This window comes from Gorilla gorilla, chromosome 4 (genome assembly GCF_029281585.2).
Source record: "Gorilla gorilla gorilla isolate KB3781 chromosome 4, NHGRI_mGorGor1-v2.1_pri, whole genome shotgun sequence".
Taxonomy (NCBI): Eukaryota; Metazoa; Chordata; class Mammalia; order Primates; family Hominidae; genus Gorilla; species Gorilla gorilla.
Window position 1 is genome coordinate 50,208,041 of NC_073228.2, and position 15,178 is coordinate 50,223,218.

The following is a 15,178-nucleotide window of genomic DNA, read 5'->3' on the forward strand; positions in this document are numbered from 1 at the left end:
AAATAAATAAAAATAAAAAATAAAAAATCTATCTTAACTTGGATTGTGCATTGTAATTTATTATAGTGAAACTGCTATAACAGAATTTTATTTTAAGCCAGTTTGGGGAATACCAAAACATTTTTAAAAATCACATAGTACTTTTTAGTGCTTTTAAAACCTAAATCCATAAAGTAGTTAATTAAAATGCATGAAGTAAATAAGTGTTTTTCTGTATTAAAGATAAAACTATAAACATATATTGTTCAATATGCCTACATAAATAAATCATTCTCTTCTTTTTGGTTATTTTTTGCTTATCACCTCTTACCTCCTCTACTTCCTAAAAACATGATAATCTCATTTAATTCAAAATTATGTTTTCTGGCCATACATGGTGGATTATGCCTGTAATCCTAACACTTTGGGAGGCCAAGGTGGGCGGACCACTTGAGTCAGGAGGTCGAGACCAGCCTGGCCCGCTTGGTGAGACCCTGTCTCTACTAAAAATACAAAAATTAGCCGGGCGTGGTGGCACATGTCTGTAGTCTCAGGAGGCTGAGGCAGGAGAATCATTTGAACACAGGTGGTAGATGTTGCAGTGAGCTGAGATTGCACCACTGCACTTCAGCCTCGGCGACAAAATGAGACTCCGTCTCAAGAAAAAAAAAAAAGGTAAGACATATAAACTAGGAAACTAAGCAATAATTGTGTACAGTATGTGGCATATTTATGTTCTAGACCAGCACTGTTCAATACAAATATAATGTGAGCTCCAATTGTAATTTTCTTAGTCTGTATCACAATAAAAAGTAAAAATAAAATTAATTTTAACAATATACTTTAATATATAAAAATTATCATTTCAACATTTGATCAATATAAAAATTATTGATTAATGAGGTATTTTGGGCCAGTTTGGGGAGCCAAAGCAGGAGGATCACTTGAGTCCAGGAGTTCGAGACCAGCCTGGGCAACATAGTGAGACCCAGTCTCTAACAACAACAACAAAAAAATTAGCTAGGCATGGTGATGTGCACCTATAGTCCCAGCTACTTGGGAGGCCAAGGTGGGAGGATCACTTGAGCCGAGGAGGTTAAGGCTGCAGTGAGTCGTGTTCGTGCTACTGCATTCCAGCCTGGGCAACAGAGTGAGACCCTGTCTCAAAAAAAACAAACCAACCCAAAAGCCCACAAAAACACTGAGATATTTTACATTCCTTTTTTTGTACGAATGCTTCAAAATCTGGGGTGTATCTTACAGTTATATAATCTCTCAATTTAGCCACCAAATTTTCACCAGAAATGCATGAACTGTGTTCAGATTTCATAAAACTTTCAGTTGATAAAGTAGATTCACATACTGAAGGTGTTCCAAATGTACTGAAAGGTTTTCCAAGTATTAAATTGAACACCAGTTTCCAGGTTTACATTTAAGTTAATTAAAATGAGATAAAATTTGCAATTCAGTTCCCCAGTCGCACTAGCTGCATTTCAAGTGCTTAGGTAGCACATGCTGCTAGAGGCTACCATAATAAACAGTGTGGTTATAGGCCTTCTAACGAAGGGAAATGAAATATAGGCTGTCTCCTGCTTTATAACATCTGGCTTACAATCAACAAATACAAATAGGGTCGCTTGGTGCAGCAAACCACCATGGCACATGTTTACCTGTGTAACAAATCTGCACATCCTGCACATGTATCCTGGAACTTAAAACAAAACAAATAGGGTCTCTTGCCCTGTGGGAACTGAAGCCACTGCTCTGTAGGAAATAAAAGTGTCTTTCTTTTTTGTTTTTCTTTTGAGATAGAATCTCGCTATTTTGCTGAGTGAAGTGGCATGATCTTGGCTCCCCCCACAGGTTCAAGCAATTCTCCTGCCTCAGCCTCCCAAGTAGCTGGGATTACAGGCACCTGCCACCACGCCCAGCTAATTTTTGTATTTTTAGTAGATGCGGGGTTTCGCTGTGTTGGCCAGGCTGGTCTCAAACTCCTGACCTCAGGTGATCCACCCACCTTGGCCTTCCAAACTGCTAGGATTACAGGCGTGAGCCACCGCGCCCAACACAAAAGTGTCTCTTACCTAAGGAAAGTGATGCCCTTAAAGCTTCCTACCATTCCCTCACCCCCAAGACACACCCAGATACCCACAGATGCACCCTCTTGTTTGAAAACTGCTGCATCCTTGCATGGCTGAAGCATTACCCATGTCCTTGAAGCTCCTGCTTTCAGAGGACCTCTCATTTCTTGGGAGTAGAAAAGCGCTCTCTGGCCAGGTGCAGTGGCTCACGCCTGTAATCCCAACACTTTGGGAGGCCAAGGTGGGAGGATCGCTTGAGCCCAAGAGTTTCAAGTCAGCCTGGGGCAACATAGTGAGATCGCATCTCTGAAAACAAAATTCTGAATAAAAATAAACAGCCCACCCTGTTTCAGGTATACCTCAACTGTCAAATCACTTTTAGGCAGGGTGTTTTGTTATTTTTGTTTTGTTTCAGAGTGTTGTTTAACTTTATTTTTGAAACTGAATTTGTCTAGAAAAGAATCATATTCACCTTTTGGTGTTAGCTACTCTTCATTTTTATGAAATACATCAAGTTGATGCTTAAAATTGGGGATCTAGTTACAGATGAAATTTTTCCTTTCAAAAGTGAGTTCCCCCCAGTTTTGCTGTAGTCTGAGGAGATACTTAAGGGAGGGGAATCATTTTTAGTTCCCCCTAGGTGAGGCGGTAGCCTCCCTAAACTGCCAAGTTCCCACCATGACTGGTAACACCACTGTGTGAGGAATACTGAACAAACGGAGCTTCAGAAGGGAGACTTGTAGAGATTCTGGAATCTAGGTAATGCCACTTCCTACTTAGTTTATCTTAATGGTTTTGTTTGTTTGTTTGTTTTGAGACGGAGTCTCGCTCTGTTACCCAGGCTGGAGTGCAATGGCGTGATCTCAGATCACTGCAACCTCCGTCTCCCAGGTTCAAGTGATTCTCGTGCCTCAGCCTCCCAAATAGGTGGGATTACAGGCACGTTCCACCATGCCCAGCTAATTTTTGTATTTTTAGTAGAGACAGGGTTTCACCATGTTCGTCAGGCTGGTCTCAAACTCCTGACCTCAGGTGATCCTTCCGCTTCAGCCTCCCAAAGTGCTGGGATTACAGGCATAAGCTACCATGCCCAGCCTTAATGGTCTTTTTAAAGGATACCTGATTTCAGAAGGAACCTTTGAAGAAATGGCTAGAACTTCTGTGTTTCTTTGGATATTGCCTGACATCTAAGCCAAATTAGTTGACCTTTTAATGCTAAATAAAATATTCAATAACTTTTACTAATGGGCGGGCTTTAGGAACCCCTTTATTTTACTATGTTGCCAAAAGTAGGTTCATTGTAACATTGGAAACATCCTGATGTAATTTATTGAATGTAAAATTATTCCTCAATAAATTTGAGGATGATTTCCATAAAGGGAAACAAATTCCTTTCTTCCAAATATACTGTGACAGCCTATTTTGAAATATTTAAAATATGTCCCTAAAGATAAAAATTAAAGAGCGGACACAAAGTTGTTATGCTCTAAGGAGTCATTCTTTTGATTTAAAATTCATTATAATTCCCTGGTTGTCTAGTGGTTAGGATTCAGCACTCTCATAAAATTCATTATATTGATTCTATAAAAGTATATTGTGTTGAATTAAGAAACATATGGACATTTTTAAGTGTGTCAAAATATTTTTGTTATACCTAGGTTTTTACTGTGATGGTATTTGTTGTTTTAGTAGAATTTGACCTATATTTTATTCTGTGGGAAAAAGAAGAAAGTAAACATTGGCTAGCTATCTACCACCCTGTACTGCTATTTGTGTGTGGTCCCATTGTGAATTTTTAACTCCATGCTCTATATTTTTAGTGCTTTGTGAAGACTGAATCTGCAAATCATCTTTGAAAGATAAAGGATTTGATTTGATTGTGGCAATCATGAAAGTTATCCTCTAAATAAAACTGTATGTCCTGGACCAAAGCTGGAATAATGCCACACTGAAATGATCTTAACTGTGGAATCCTTGATTGGACCCGATTTGTTTTGCACGTACAATAGCTCCATAAAGATGATAGGCTTTCAGCAGGGATGAACAGATGTTCTGGTTTTATCAGAAATTGCTTTTGCATCACCAAGACTTCACAAAAGCCAGTAATCCCCCTGTTAGTCTGATGTTGTGGAGATGCTTTTAAAACTTCTTCCCAGATACTGGTTTGAACACACAGACTTTGTCATTGACCTGTAAGATTCAATTGTCAGGTGGTATCTGTTTTCTCCCAACAGAAATAAAGAGAAGAAGAATAAAAACAAAAACTAGAAAGTGTAGCAGGGGCACAATTATTTATTTAAACTTTAAAGTATTTAATATTACATACCAGAATCTAAGTTCCATAAAGCATGTCTGTTTTGTTCACTGCCACATTCTTAGTACCTAGAACAGAGCCCAACATGTAATAGTTACTCAATAAGTATCTGTTAAATAAGTATAGTAGTCCTGCCTTATCCCAAGGGATGCCTGAAACCTCGGGTAATACGGAACCCTATATATATATATTGTTTTTTCCTATGCATATATAATTATGATAAAGTTCAATTTATAAATTAGGCACAGTAAGAGATTAAGAACAATGATAATAAAATAGAACAAGTATGTAGTCTTTTTTTTTTTTTTTTTTTGAGACAGAGTCTCGCTCTGTCACCCAGGCTGGAGTGCAGTGGCGCAATCTCCGTTCACTGCACGCTCTGCTTCCTGGGTTCATGCCATTCTCCTGCCTCAGCCTCCCCAGTAGCTGTGACTACAGGCATCTGCCACCACACCCAGCTAATTTTTTGTATTTTGTTTAGTAGAGATGGGGTTTCACCATGTTAGCCAGGATGGTCTCGATCTCCTAACCTCGTGACCTGCTCGCCTCGGCCTCCCAAAATGCTGGGATTACAGGCATGAGCCACTGTGCCTGGCCGAATGTAGTCTATCTTAAAATACTGTATCTTACTATGCTGTACTGTGGGTAACAGAAACCATAGAAAACAAAATCTTAGATAAGGAAAGACTACTGTATTCCCCTTTAATCTCAATATAGCAGGTGTATCCAGAGAGCTTCAACCCTCAGAAGGACTGAAAGTGTGCCTTTTACTGTGGAAGAAAGAAAAGAGAGGGGGCTGGGTGCAGTGGCTCATGCCTATAATCCCAGTACTGTGGGAGGCTGAGCCAGGAGGGTCACTTGAGCCCATGAGTTAGAGACCAGCCTGGGCCACAGAGTGAGACGCTGTCTCAAAAAAAGTTGGGGGGATGGGGGAGAAGAGAGAGGAGACAGCAAATATCTCTTTGTTTCCTTTGGATTTCAGCATTAAAGATAGAAAAAATGTGAGTTTATTAGGCAAAAACTGTTTTTTTAACCCCATTTTAAAGATTGTGGAGTTACATATATATATCATAAAATTTACCATTTTTAACCTTTTATTTTGAGATGGAGTTTCTCTGTGTCACCCAGGCTGGAGGTTAGGTCATTGCAACCTTCACCTCCTGGATTCAAGCAATTCTCCTGCCTCAGCCTCCTGAGTAGGTGGGATTACAGGTGCACGCCACCATGCCTGGCTAATTTTGGTATTTTTAGTAGAGGTGGGGTTTCACCATGTTAACCAGGGTGGTCTGGAACTCCTGACCTTAGGTGAACCGCCCTCGGCCTCCCAAAGTGCTGGGATTACAGGCGCGAGCCACCGTGCCCGGCCATTTTCACTGTTTTAAAGTACAGTTCAGTGGCATTAAGCACATTCACATTGTTGTGTGACCGTCAGCACCTGGTCCATCTCCAGAATTTTTTCATCCTAAACTAAAATCCTGTATTCATTAAACAGTAATGAGAATAAAACTCTCCATTTGCCCCTCCCCGCAGGCTCTGACAACCGCCATTCATTCTTTCTGTCTCTATGAGTTTGACTACTCCAGGCATCTTATATCAGTGGAATCATACACTATCTGCCCCTTTGTGTTTATTCCTTTTATTGCAACATAATTCTTTTGGTTGGAGACTTCACAGTTTTTCTTTCCTTTGATTGTTTAGTTTTTGCTTTGTACCTAGACCTGGCCAGTAATGCATGTGCAATGAGTATGCAAAGACAAGTTAATTCAGCAGCTTGTTGCATACCACTAGGAAGTTATTAAAGCTTTCAAAATGTGATTCCTCATCTGTATGCCTGTGGCTTATCTACTCCAAGTCTTGCTGATAAACCTGCACTGAGAGTAATAGCAAAGATTAGTCTTTCTCCATGTTTCATAAAACAAATTGTTCTCATTCTTACAGCCTGATTATGAACTGGAAAATTACAGGTACATTGTTGTAATTGTTTATACAGACAATGAGACATACTCTCCACAGGGGACCTCAGCTGCAGGGGAGGTTCTGATTGCGTGTCATTAAGAAACGACAGTTAAGAAACTTTTTTTTTTTTTAGACGGAGTCTCGCTCCATTGCCAGGCTGGAGTGCAGTGGCACGATCTCGGCTCCCTGCAACCTCTGCCTCCTGGGTTCAAGTGGTTCTCCTGCCTCAGCCTCCCGAGTAGCTGGGACTACAGGCGCATGCCACCACGCCCAGCTAATTTTTGTATTTTTTGTAGAGACGGGGTTTCACCATGTTGGCCAGGATGGTCTTAATCTCCTGACCTCGTGATCCGCCTGCCTAGGCCTCCCAAAGTGTTGGGATTACAGGCATGAGCCACCGCACTGGCCTTCTTTTTTTTTTTCATTTTTAAAAATTTTCTATTCTCATTACATCTTCCTTTCTCCCTACTTTTCCTTCCCTTCCCTTCCAGTTTGTCCTTCCCTCTCTCTCTCTTCCTTTTTTCTTTCTTTTTCATTCTCATTTTTCTGAGTAGTTGCTAAAGACACAGCCTGACCCTAGGGGTCCAAATATAGATGAAACAATCGTAGCTCTCTAGCAGTTCACCTGGAGGGAGAGAGAAAAAGAGAGTAAGAGAACAAAAATGAAGAGGAAATATTCTTAATTTTTTTTTTTTTTTAAGGACAGAAACTAACTTGTTGAGGAAAAAGAGAAATATACTGGGAGTTCTGACTGATAGGAACAAAGAGAGGACAGCTTCAAAGGATGATTTGAAAAGTAATCTATGGAATTTAGCTTTAAAGCAGGATCTTGGGCTGTAGACTACTTTATTATTATCTTTTAAGAGACAGAGTGCAGTGGTGCAATCATGGCTCACTGTAGCCTCAAACTCCTGGGCTCAAGCCATCCTCCCACCTCAACCTTCTGAGTAGCTAGGATTACAGGTACATACCAGCATGCCTGGCTAATTTTTTAATTTTTATTTTGTAGAGATGAAGTCTTGCTGTGTTGCCCAGGCTGGTCTTGAACTCCTGGCCTCAAGTGATCCTCCTGCCTTAGCATCCCAAAGTGCTGGGATGTTGTGGACTCCTTTAGAGCCTCTTGAAATAGGGCTAGTAAAGTGATTTTCTGCTACTGTATCTGTGCTCATTTACATTGGGCAGATCACTTCTGCTTGACTTCATAGTTTCAACCTATAAAATGAGGGGTCAACAGATAGATTCGGAACCATCAGAGTTTAGGCCGAAGCCCATAGAATATGAAAGTTATTTTTAAAATTTATTTTTACAATGTCTACAAATGCAGTTGTTAAAGTGCCAGAGACAGAAGTATTGACAATGAGAAATTATCCAAAACCAGGCCAGGCGTGGTGACTCACGCCTGTAATCCCAGCACTTTGGGAGGCAAAGGTGGCAAGATGACTTGAGGCCAGGAGTCACAGGCTGCAATGAGTTGTGTTCATGCCACTGCTCTCCAGTCTGGGCCACAGAACAAGACCCTGTCTCTAAAAATAATCATCATCCAAAACCAAGACTGGGTCCTATTGGAAAGGTGGAAATGGTTGTGATGGAATTCAGCAACACCAATACCTTGATATTTCTGACTTTAAGGATGTTAGGAGACTCTTTCAGTCCTTCCTGTTTAAATATGAATGGATATGTATTGCCATTATTGCCCTGCCCCTACATCTCCCAAATTTAGATTGCTAGTATTTATGTAAATTTACTAGTCACAAATAGATTCTTGCATTTCCCATTTCTTGTCATAGGGCCCTCTTTGAGTTCGATATGCTTTTATTGGCACTTACTTTGGTTTTCTTTACAGCAGCAGCTGCTAGTTAGTGACAGCTTTTGAGCAAGCAGCTTGTCATTTTTGGCAGAGATAGGGGACATCCATAGCAAGTCAAGACTATATTTTCATTTGCTAAATTTACTTTGCTACATGGAAATACATCTTGGATAAAAAATAGTCTGTAGTCAAAGGTGGCTGTGTTTACCGAATTATCTTCCTGAGTTGGCATTCTGTCCTGTAGTTGAAGAACTCACAGAGATGAAAAAAGAAAGAAAGAAAGAAAGAGGTTCAATGTCTATCAGACTGATGCCATAAGTCCTGAGTCATCCTTCTAACATTAATCTACATTCTGGGTATAGAACCTCATCATCTTGTTTTGGCACAATCATAAATCTTTCTGGATTGTAGTTAGTGGCATACATGGTAACTGAATGAGTGAATTGTTGACAAATGTGCTTTTCGTTTATACTCAGCTTCTTTCTTGAGATATAATTAAAAGAAAGGTTAGTTTGCTTAGAGAAGATGCTTTCTTTGGAATTTTAGCTCATCTTAGCATCATCATATTTCATGTAATTCTTCTCTTTGAAATTGCTGCAATAAAGTGTTAGCTCTATTTTACAAACTTGTCACGATGTTTATGAGGGTGGCACAACTTGCTATTATGTTTACCTTGATTAGCACCAATGATGAGTCAAAACCTCCGTCATGGTTTCTATAAAGTGTGATTCACTCCCATTATTCCTGTAATAAGGATTTAGGTTAATGACCTCCACAGTGTTAAAAATATCCTGAAGGAAATAACTGACCTACCATCCATTTCCCCCAATTTAGGTCCTTTTTGTAACATGGAGGTCTATAAAAATTGTATTCAATACACAATTACTGAATACCAACCATGTATATCAAGTACTATATTAGGGAAATCAAAATGAATCAGAGAGACATGGTCCTCGCTCCAGGATGGCTTACAGTCTATTAGTTGGCCAGCAGATAACTTAGTTGCTTTGGTTCTTATGCCCAGAGTGTAGGGTAAATTCTAATTCTAGAGGAGGAAAACATCCCATCTTTTAAAAATAAGATGATCAAAATGATCAAAGACATTGGATACAAATATTGTATTGATTCTATTTCTAGCTAAAGGTGTTAAAGATTGTTTGAGGCACTTTTCCTAGGCTTGTGGAACTGCCAGGCATCCTTGTCCCAAATTTCCCCTTGATACATCGCACAGCACTGTTAAATTCAGAAGTTGCCTTCTGTATCAGAGTGTCTATTTCTTGATGGCGTAGCTTGGAGAACCCAGATGATCTTTTAGCATTCAACTCATACTTAATGTACATCAACAGTAACGTAGTTATTTGTATATTTTCTTTTCTTTTTCTTTTTTTTTTTTTTTTTGAGATGGAGCCTTGCTCTGTCACCCAGGCTGGAATGCAGTGGCACGATCTCGGCTCACTGCAACCTCCACCTCCTGGGTTCAAGCCATTCTCCTGCCTCAGCCTCCCCAGTAGCTGGGATTACAGGCACGCATCACCACGCCCAGCTAATTTTTTGTATTTTTAGTAGAGACAGGGTTTCCCCATGCTGGCCAGTCTGGTCTTGAGCTCCTGACCTTGTGATTCGCCTACCTTGGCCTCCCAAAGTGCTGAGATTACAGGTGTGAGCCACCGCACCCAATCTATTTGTATATTTTCATTTGAACATTTATTAATTATAGTAGGAATTTATCATGTATACCTTGTCTCCAACCCAGTGCACAGTAGCATCAGGTAAGTTGCTGTTTAGTTATTGGTATCATGTGAACAGGTATCCAGATGGCAGCTAACTTCAGTATCCTTTATTATCCTGTCTTACACACTGGAGTGTTTTACAAGTTGCTTTCTCATTTCTATTAATGACATTTCCCCCTGTATGTAAAATATTTTCTGCCATTAGAAAGCCTGAGTTTCAGATGTTCTATGATAAATATTGGTGATGGATAGTAATGTAACTAATGGAAGACCCTTAAGAAATTTGCGAACAAGTTTAACGAAGTTAACAACTCAGCTTCTTATAGGAAATGTTGCATTGCTAATTCTGACCACAAGTGGTCAGGATCTAGGTTTTGGCCTTATGGGAGAGTTACCCAAGCCCAGGACAGTTCTCGTTATTCTCCTCCCACTCACTTTTACAATCTAAAGCTTTTGGCTAATTTCTGATTGATTTAAAAGAATGAAGGTGAACCCCCACCCCCCAAATATGGCATCCTTTGGTTGTGTTTGAAGGTTTGTCTTCTTAGTGCTAACCCTCAGGGAAGGGAGTCTTATTTAAAGCCTTTTTTTTTTTTTGGATTGTCAAATAATCTTTTTGTATTCATTTGTGAATTGCATTTTGTGATAATTCATTTTGTGGCTCATGTTATAAAGGAGTCTTAAACTGCAGGTATCACTGTCAGGAAAAACTCATTTGACTAGCTGATGATTTTTTTTTTTTTTGAGACAGAGTCGCTCTATCACCCAGACTGGAGTGCAGTGGCATGATCTCCACTCACTGCATCCTCCGCCTCCTGGGTTCAAGTGATTCTCCTGCCTCAGCCTCCTGAGTAGCTGGGACTACAGGTGCCTGCCACCACACCTGGCTAATTTTTTGTATTTTTAGTAGAGATGGGGTTTCACCATGCTAGCCAGGATGGTCTCGATCTCCTGACCTCATGATCCACCCGCCTTGGCCTCGTAAAGTGCTGGGATTACAGGCATGAGCCACGGCGCCCGGCCTGGTGATGATTTTCAATAAGTAAAGCACTGTGGTTCACAGCCTGAGCTCCGAAGGTGGACAAAACTCCTTGAATATTTATTACTACTACTGTTATTATAATTCTATTACTACTGCTGCTAGTACTTTATTTTTCTCATTTCCCATGCTTATTCCTTTGCTATTATTTAAGGTTTGGTGATGAAGTATAGGAAGGGCTTGGAAATGAAGTCATTTATTTTGTTTCCAACACAAAACAGTTTCTACTGTGGGTGTGTGGGTGGCTTAATTTAACATAACAAACTAATACGTTTTTCCTTGAACTCCATACTATCTTCATTTCAAACTAGGTATTCTCAGAGTGGGGTTAAAATACTCTCCATCATCAAAGCCCAGACTTTTTAGAACAAGAGCTTGTCTCACAAAAAGCCTGGTGTCTCTGTTGCCACCACAACCTGAAACTAACGAGTTAGAAACCACATAGAGCCAACGACATGGGGTAGGAGCCCGTAACATTTTCTCGCAAGTTTTGTGTAGATAGTTAAGCTGGGAACCGATCTGGTTGAGAAAAATGTTTAAAATCATCATTTTCCCTTCCTTCTCCTTCACTTTTATACTCAAAAGGGTCTAATTTTGCTCCTCTGGGAAGATTGAATGCGTAGGCTTTCATGTAGTTTAACACTCTCTTAATTTAAAGAAGTCTGGGTTTGGCGCAGTGGCTCACGCCTGTCATCCCAGCACTTTGGAGGGCCAAGGTGGGTGGAGCGCTTGAGTTCAAGAGTTCGAGACCAGCCTGGGCAACATAATGAAGCCCCGTTTCTACTAAAAATACAAAAAATTAGCCAGGCATAGTGGCACACACCTGTGGTCCCAGCTACTCAGGAGACTGAGACAAGAGGATTGCTAGAGCCTGGGAGGCAGAGGTTGCAGTGAGCTGAGATCACGCCACTGCACTCCAGCATGGGTGACAGGGTGAGACCCTGTCTCAAAAAAAAAATTATATTTTCTATCCTCTTCCCCTTTTTGTTATGTGTTTTACAGTCTTTTCTCCATGTCTAATCTAAGAAACTTATATATTCATTGTATATATATCTGCTGGTTGTCAGCATTGAACCCTGCCTGTGCCCTAGCATGTTGTACAATGACTGACTTGACTTTATTTTGAGAATAAGTTCAAAATTTATTCTTTTTTCATCAGTTGACTAGGGACCTTATCTGTTGTTGCATTTATTATCTCTAAAATACCATCTTCTTTTTCTTTTTATTTTTTTTGAGATAGAGTCTCACTCTGTTGCCCAGGCTGGAGTGCAGTGGTGCAATCTTGGCTCTCTGCTACCTCCACCTCCCAGGTTCAAGCAATTCTCCTGCCTCAGCCTCCTGAGTAGCTGGGATTACAGTCACGTGCCACCACACCCAGCTAATTTTGTATATTTTTGGTAGAGACGGGGTTTCACCATGCTAGCCAGACTGGTCTCAAACTCCTGACCTCAAGTGATCCACTGGCCTTGGCCTCCCAAAGTGCTGGGATTACAGGCCTGAGCCACCGCACCCAGCCTACCATCTTATTTTTAGATGGAGACTTCTGGACATTGGTATAAAATCTGGATGGTTCCAGTCCTGACCTTTTCTTCATGTTTAATCTCACCTTCCTAACACTTCCACCACTGTTGAAAAAGCGTAGCTCCATATGATCTTACTGCCCTTCATTCAGTCAAGCGAGACACTGATATTGCGTAGATTCTGGGTCTCACATTTGCTTTGTTTTTATCTGGAGCTTTACTGGAAACTAAATGCTATTGCGTACTAGCTGCAGAAGCAGGAGGGGAAGTTGGCAAGAATTCGCTGCTTTCTGTTTGGTCTGTCTGAGGCAGCTGACCTTTTGGAAGGAAATCGCTGCTCTTCGCTTCTTCCGGTAACAGTGCCGCCTGTGAAAGAACACATACACAGAAGGGCTCTGCCGTCATCCTGGCTGATGCCTTGCAGCATAAGCTGTTAGTTAAGAGGTGGGAGCCTTTCAGTGCATCTGTTGTGTGCTGTAGGAGCATGCACTCAAGTTCCTACACCATGCTACGTTGTGTGTAGATCTACTATTAGAGGTATAGTGAGAGACGGTCTGTTACCAGAAAAAGTAGGTTGCTTTAGCAAAAGTAATTGCATTTTATTTACTCCCACTATGAGTGCTGTAGTAAATGTGGACCATTATTTTGTGCACAATTTTAGTTCATCTTAATGTTAAATGTCCTGGTAATTGCTTTTTATACCTGGATAACCGTTGTTGTTTTTTTTTTTCCCCAGCAGGACAAACATTTTGATTTGCTAAGACATGAGCTCTTATTAAATGTCATTTCTTCTCAGAATTAGAATAAGATTCTTTTTTTTTTTTTTTTTGGACAAGATCTTACAATGTCACCCAGGCTGGAGTGCAGCGACACAATCACGGCTTACAGCAGCCTCAAACTCCTGGGCTTAAGCAATTCTTCTGCCTGTCTCCTGAGTAGCTAGAACTACAGGCATGCGCCACCACACTGGGCTAATTTGTAAATTTTTTGTAGAGATGGAGTCTCACTATGTTGCCTAGGCTTGTTTCAAACTCCTGGCCTAATCGATCTTCCCATCTTGGCCTCCCAGAGTGCTGGGTTTACAGGCATGAGCCACTGTGCCTGGCCCAGAATTATCTTCTTCTTTTTTTCATACTTTTTTTTTTTTTTTAGATAATGAGTCTGGCTCTGTCGTCCATCTGGCATGCAGTGGCGCAATCATAGTTCCCTGCAGCTACTAACTCCTAGGCTCAAGTGATTCTCCCACCTCATCCTTCCAAGTAACTAAGACTACAGGTGTGCGCCACCACACGCTACTACTTTTTGTTTTGCTTTCTTTGTAAAGACAGAGCCTTGATATGTTGCCCAAGCTGGTCTTGAACTCCTGAGCTCAGGTGATCCTCGTGCCTCAGCCTCCCAAAGTGCTGAGATTACAGGTGTGAGCCACTACACCTGGCCAAGATTTAACTTCTTAACAAACCTGCTACTCGTTGGATCCACTTTTTCTGCAGGACTTGTTTTACTTAAACACAGGTAGTAGGACACCCCACAACTTGGGATTATTTTTGGAAAGCTGTAGTTGGGTTTCATATCACCCAGTAAGCAAACAAGGGAACTAACCAGCTGATGAAGCGTTTCTCTCTTAAAAGAGGAGATTTCAGTTTTGTTTTGTTTTAACTAAAACATATTCAGTTCAGTTTTTATTTTGTTATTTGAAATGACATATTCAAGTTATGTCTAAGTAAAAATGAAACATTTTAATTCATGGCAAATTAAGAGAACACAGCTACCTGGAAAACGGGGCAAACTGCCATATCCTTCTGTGTTTAGTTTTGGTTCGGTGGATAGGTGTGCTTTTCTAAGGTATTATTGGTCTCTTCCCTAGATTTGCTGTTGATGGCAGAGATGGTTGGGTGAAGGTTTGTGTTGATGTACATAAAAGACATAGAGATTAGTACAGAGAGAAACATCTCAGGGCCCCCTTAGCAAGATTGCCCTGCAGTGCTTCTGTTCTTGGAAACTGGTCTGATCTGTTCCACTTTCCTGGGGTAATGAAGAATCCAGGGGGAATACAAACCCTGCGTTGGTTTTAGGTATAGGTTCTTGGCAACAAAACAGGAAGATTTCTCCCCAGTTCTGTTGGCCTTTGAGTAGGAGCGAAGTTAGGAACCAACAGCTGAGGTTTCCTGTGATCTGCTCTTGTAATGATAGCTTTCTAAACACCTTGAATTGTTACTCTTGAACTGTCAACGGCCTTCACGTAAGCCAGTTGTGTTCAGGTATGTGATTAGAGGTAAGAGATGTGTTTGTTTGTGTTTAGAAATGGGGTCTCACTTTGTGTCTCAGGCTTGAGCATAGCGGCGTGATCATAGCTCACTGCAGCCTTGACCTCCTGGGAGCGCTCCTGTCTCAGCCTCCTGAGTAGCTTGGACTGCAGAAGTGAGTCACCATGCCCAGCTAGAAAGTTTTTTATTTTAAAGAAATTCTGGTACCGTTGTGAGTGGCTTTCTGTGTATTTCGTTCTATTTACAGTTGGTACGAGTTTGCTTAGTCACATCAAAGATGAAAGAGGGCCACTAATATATATAAATATATGTCAGAATTACAAATTAATCTGTTATTAACAGTCTTAAATCACTGCTTGAAAACACATTTAAGGCACTATATATTTGAAAGTGAAAGAATTGCATTTAAAAAAAATTTTTTTTATAATTCTGAATTTTTACTTTATAATTCTGAATGTTCTACTTAAAATTAAAATTTTTTTATAATT

At 40.5% G+C, this 15,178-nt stretch overlaps 1 protein-coding gene across 3 annotated transcripts in view; it reads left to right on the forward strand.

Annotated features, from left to right (window-relative positions):
- The window catches only part of STAT5B (signal transducer and activator of transcription 5B), a 76,393-nt gene that overhangs the window by 14,550 nt on the left and 46,665 nt on the right, over positions 1-15,178 (forward strand). Inside the window, exon 1 of one of the 3 annotated variants that reach the window (XM_055388109.2) lies at positions 12,684-12,870. The exons of the other annotated variants lie outside the window; for them this stretch is intronic. The gene's annotated coding sequence lies outside the window, so the exon portion shown is untranslated. Of the gene's footprint in view, positions 1-12,683; positions 12,871-15,178 lie in introns of those variants that run through there. 3 annotated transcript variants of the gene reach the window in all.